This window comes from Ictidomys tridecemlineatus, chromosome 2 (assembly GCF_052094955.1).
Source record: "Ictidomys tridecemlineatus isolate mIctTri1 chromosome 2, mIctTri1.hap1, whole genome shotgun sequence".
In the NCBI taxonomy this organism is placed as follows: domain Eukaryota; kingdom Metazoa; phylum Chordata; class Mammalia; order Rodentia; family Sciuridae; genus Ictidomys; species Ictidomys tridecemlineatus.
This window is the reverse complement of record NC_135478.1, coordinates 103,501,254-103,506,988: the sequence shown is the minus strand read 5'-3', so window position 1 is coordinate 103,506,988 and position 5,735 is coordinate 103,501,254.

The window sequence follows — 5,735 nt, the reverse complement described above, 5'->3', positions numbered from 1 at the left end:
AGGGGTCGGAATTTAAGGAGACACTCACACTCAGGGTCTGTTCCTGTACTGGCACCAACCTGACAATCAGTGCCTCCTTAAATCCCGCAGCCTGGCCAATGGCCTGCCTGGCCCCATCTGGACCTGCGCCTTCCAGAGCTCAAACTCTCCTGCCATGACTCTCCTCAAATCCCCAGAGGCTGCGTCACCACAGGGCTGGGACAATAGCAGGAGGAGAAGGAGGGCACCCATTTCCCTGTCTCTGACCACAACTAGAGGCCGACCCTCCTCACCTGCTACTTATCTCCAGGCCACTCGAAGAGATTTCCTTAAGTCCCCACAGAGCCAGTTCCCTCACAATGGTACCTAATTGTACCTAGCTGCTAATCCACACTCCATGAGATTGCAGAGGGGCTTCGAAGCTGTAAGGAGGACACACTCTTCTTGGCCTATTGATAGGGACAGCTTGAGCTATGGAACCATCAGAGCTCTCGGAGTTATTAGTGTTCCTGGTGCAAAGCACCCTTTTCCTGCCCAGCATTTTGTCACGTGGACGTGGAATTGCTGACAGCTTTGTTGGCAACTTGAAACTGATCCCAGCAGGGTCAGAGAGTCCCCCTGATGGCTGTGTGCTTGTACGTGGAGTGACCGTGCCCGCAGCACTGGGAAAGAGACCTGCTGACCCACCCCCTTATGAGCTGGCATCTCCACTTCAACCAGGGCCTTGACCCTGAAGCAGTGCTGTGCTCAGGCCCATATTGCCAGCACATAGGGACAACGGTGGCTGAAAGGGACCCACAGTGGGTCCTTTTTTAACCGCTCTGCATCTCTGAAATCATGTGACCTTCATAGTGTGGGGGCTGCCACCCATTTCACAGATGGAGCAAGAGAGGCCACACTATCCCTCTGTCAACTCGACAAGGTGTGGAAAGGGCAGGGATCTCCTTTACACATCTGTGCTGTGTCCTTGCACGAGCATTTTCTTATCCCAAGATGCTCTATGAGACCCTTCTAGGTTACTCAAAAGTCAAGAATTGGTAAGTATGCAAACATGACAGCTCTGCTGCTTTGCAGATTTCATACAGCAGATCTATTTTTTCCTGATAAAAACGGTGGTTAGTGTTACCTTGTCGAGAAGGGCAGTGCACTGATCCTCAGAGAGGCTCATGCCTGTCAGACCAGAGAGACGGAAGCTCAGACAGGCGGCAGGGCACTGGTCTAAGATAGGGCAGGAGTGGACGCCCAGGCCAACAGCTGGACAGACCCATGGTGCAAGGGCAGAGTCCATGCCTTCAGGGGTCTCCATGTACGGTTATTTGTTGTGAACTAGCAAACTCAGGGATGTAACAGTGATAGACAGGAAAGGAAGAAGGAGGTGGGGGAGAGACACAGAGATGAGCTCTGGGTTGTAGGAAAGAGAAGGCCAGCCGCTCTCCACGGGGCCCTACAAGCTATCCTGCGTCCCCACAGTGAAGTGGTCACTCAGCCTCAAAGTCAGCGTGGATAAGGTGTCAGCCCATGGGAGAAGAAGGATTCGAGATTCATTTCCATCTGTCATTCCTAAGTCAAGCAGGAGGGACCACCTTCTCTCACAAAGGTGAACTCAAGGGCACAGGACATTTAGCTGGTTGAATCGTTGCCTTAGCCTGATCCACGTTCATGCTGATCACCTGAATGTCCCGTGTGTGATCCTCTCTTCCTCCCTGTGGGAGGGCCATTTCACCCCCAGGCATCTGAAAGCCTTCAGCATGGATGTGGGTCCCCTCCTTGTTAGAGGCAGGGCGTGGGACACGTTGTCTAACTTGCCGTGCTTCTCAACGAGCGAGGGCATGGAACACCCAAGACTGGGACATGTGTCAAGCCATGAAATCGGTGCTGATTTTTATGGCAGCAATAGGAATTCCACAACCTTGGTGCCCCTCACCCACAGGCCCCCGAGACGCAACCCATCCTAACAGTGATGCCACAGGAAAGTCCACCACCCAAGGTCATCTCGAGTTGGTAATGCACACCCTGCACTCAGACGTAATGGCAGTCATTTGTATTTGTGTATTGCTCAAAATCCCACAGCTTCTAGACATAGAGTCACACAGGCGGGTGCCAAGGCAGAAGCTGAGGTGTGGACTCTTGTTTTACAGGGGAAGAGGTCAAGGCCTTGAGAGGTCAACTGGTTTCCCTGCACAGGTCCAAACATATGGAAAGTAAGGGCTCAGATGTGAGCTGTTTTCCTGATGACAACTCAACACAGTGACGATCCCGGGGAAGAAGACCCTCTGAAGCAGTTACTGCACCTGCCTGTGAGCAGAAAAAGGTGTCTGAGAAGTTCAAACACAGACTACAAAGTTCCAGCTCTTGGGAGCTTGCCTGGGGTCCAAGACCACCTCCAACCACATCAGGTGAAATGGGAAACACCTCTGGCCGCCCAGCCAGACCCCAGCCTCCTCCTCACCTCCTCATGCCCCTCCTTCCATGTTCAGCAGGCCTCAGCCCCCCAACCCACCTTTGCTCTTGGCACACGCCCCTGCTTTGCATTCGCTCCTGCCTGTCCAGTGTTCCCAAGATGCAGCAGTGCTGAGTCTTTCTCAGCACTTCCATTTCAAACCCATGGTCACCTCCTCCTAGAGACCCTCCTGCCCCACTGCCTACATCAGGTCCCTTCGCCTCTCCCGGTCCCCGGAGCTGCTCCCTTCTGTGCCTCCCTGTAGGAATCCCACAGGCTGGCTGAAGTGGCTGATTTCTGCATTTGCCTGTGGTCCAGCGCACCCTCCATGTTAGGAAACGAGGGCCAGGATCTTGTGCCTCTGTCACCTCCCAAAGCTTTGGCACATAAAAGATACTCGGTATAATGCCTGTCAAAATGAGCAAGATGCAGGTGCTCACACGAGGCCCTGGGGCAGGACAGGTCGGGGGAAGGCAGACTGCAGGGGTCTGCAGTCAATGACAGGTCCAGCCTTCAGCACCCTCACTCACCAGCTCTGCGTGGCCCTGGGAATCTGCTTGATCTCTCTGGGCTCTCACTTCCCATAACTAAGTGGCGGTGTTCATGGCACCTTGTGGTGAGCCGTGTCAGCGGACTGTGGTCGCCATTACAAGATGGCGCTGATAAGCGCCGTGGCCTGTGATAAACAACTCCTTATTTTGGGAGAGTTGGCACGTAGCTGTAAAACACCCTATGAAAAAGATCCACGTGGCAGTTGTACATTGGGGCTTGATGTGCTTTATCAAGGCTGGGGCGCTCGGGTAGAAGTAGAAGTAGAAGTAGAAGTAGAAAGAAGTAGTAGAAGTAGCAGTAGTAGTAGTAGTAGAAGAAGCTTCCAGAGACACATAATTAAAGGCCTGAATAAACTGCTGAAAGAAGAATCCTGTGTCGTGTCCTCCTTGCTGGCGAGGGGTCGCGGCAGCGCCTCGCTTTCGGAAGTGCTATGAGACAACCAGAGTCACTCCCGTGGTGTGCCTTGCACAGGGACTGGCCCATGGTAAAGGACCAGTGCAACCTGACCCCTGACCACATCCTCCACTCCTGTAAACTAGGCCCTGCCTCCTGTGACCTCCACTGTTGAGAGCCACAGCCAAAGGGGCCCCAGCAAACTTCCAGCTGCCGGCTGATGATCCAGCTGCCAGCAAACTTCCAGTTGCCGGCTGATGATTGGCTCACAGTGGCCCCAGCAACATCTAGCTGATTGGCTCCTCTGCGGTGATGTTCATTGGGCTGTTTCCCTGCCCTTCAGACTGCCAGCTGATGATTGGCCCCAGCAAACTTCCAGCTGCCGGCTGATGATCCAGCTGCCAGCAAACTTCCAGTTGCCGGCTGATGATTGGCTCACAGTGGCCCCAGCAACATCTAGCTGATTGGCTCCTCCGCGGTGATGTTCATTGGGTGACTTCTTTGGCTCTGCCCACGCAACCCAGCCAATCGGCCTCAGGAGCAGGAGGATTGTGGGAGGTTGAGAGGCTGGGGTGTGGGAGAGAGGCTTGTGGAAGCCGGTGGTGGCAGTTGGGCTCTGAGGGTTTTTCCCTGGAGCTGTTTTGTTTGGCGTTTGTAGTTCTAAAAATAAAGTTAGTTTCTTTTTGACAAGTGGCTCCTGATTTGTGCCAAGCCAGACTTCGGCACTCCACCACCTCCCACAGTCCACACAACTGGGAATCCCTGTGTGGATTAATCCTCTGATGAGGTTGGAAACCCCATGATCCACTCACTTCCCAAAGGCACTGCCTGTGTTCATTGCTGCACTAGGGATCGACCTTTCCCCACAAGAGTCTTTGGAGGACCCTTCCTATCCAAACCATAACACCATGTGACCTTTGGTGGGTGTGGGCAGAGCAGCCTATCTCAGGCCTGGGTGAGATTCTAGGAGGAACCACAGTTCCACTCCCTCTGCCTTCGCCTGTGAGCACCCAAGAGCTGGTCTGGGTCACCCCAGCCCCTCAGCTTGCCAGTGGCCCAGCACAAGGTCACACAGACCAGAACATAGAGCGCTTCTGTCCCCCAGGGAGTTGCTCATGCCCTGTTCAACAAACAGCCAACACTCAAAAGCCTTTTTTGATTTTACCTCCTCTGATCAACTTTGCATGTCTTAAAATCATAGAAATGGAGCCGTAGCATATTCCTGGAAGGATGGCGCCTCTCTTTGACCTAAGGGTCAAGATTTAGGTGGAAGATGCTTCAAATCCCTGGGTTTCAACTGCCCCCCGAGGAGCATCTCTGAATCGAAGCTGTTTTGGAGTTGCATTCTCCTCTCAACCTCCTGCTCTGTCTGTTCTTGATGGTAAAGGAGTTCAGGAGCCGGGGTTGGCCATGGAGTCCCAGGAAGCTCTGGAGGGAAGCTTGGAACATCACCCCCCACGCACCACCTGCCCTCCCTCCTGGGGCTTCTGACTTACAAGCTAGTGAACAGGCTTGTGTACGAGCTGCGACACGTGCAGCCTCCCTGTTCCTCCAGCCTCTGCACTGCCCATCTTGACTTACCCTCCTTCCTAGTCTTGGATAAATCTCACCAGGCGCCTTGGAGCTGATGAAGCATCTACTCACAGCTGGGTGGGCAGCAGCTTCTTCAGCAATGAGATTGGCTTTTAAATTCTGCAGTTTTCTCTGTAGAGCGGATGGCAGAACTGTGTCAGTCTTAGCTGCCGGGGTCTCCAGGAGTTCTGTGTCTGCTTCTGAGTGGGGCCCAGGTGCAAGTTCCTAGGGACACTGCTAATCCTTGGGGATGCCCACAGATTGTTTTCCCTGCTCTTGATCACCAGGTAGGGAGCCCACAATTGGCACCATTTTTCTCCTCTACCTTCATGTTGACAGTCGCCCCCTTCAATTCAGAAGATGCATCCTAAGAGTGATCGCAGGGACACTTCTACACTGGTGACCACAGCTGACTGGAGGCAACCTGTTGACACCAGTACTCAAAGAAATTTGTGAACACTAGACCACAGGAGAGAGGCTCAAAATGCAACACGAGACTGAGTGCCTTCGAGTCAGTTTGACTCTGATTCTTTCACTTGGGATGCAATACCCAGCACAGACCCTTCGGATGACAGACTCCAAAGCCACTCTCAACCCCTCACTCTTGCTTTTCAGTTTTAGAGGATGGATAGCAAGATACCCATCTTTTTTTACTTCCTTTGTGATCAATTATAGCACTGTGACCTAATTCAGGCCACTTAATATTTATGTGGAGGAACCTACAGAAGGCATCCCTTCATGTAAGTGCTCACAGGTTGTGGAGAAATTTATTTTAGCCTTCCTGTTTCCTGCCAATAAT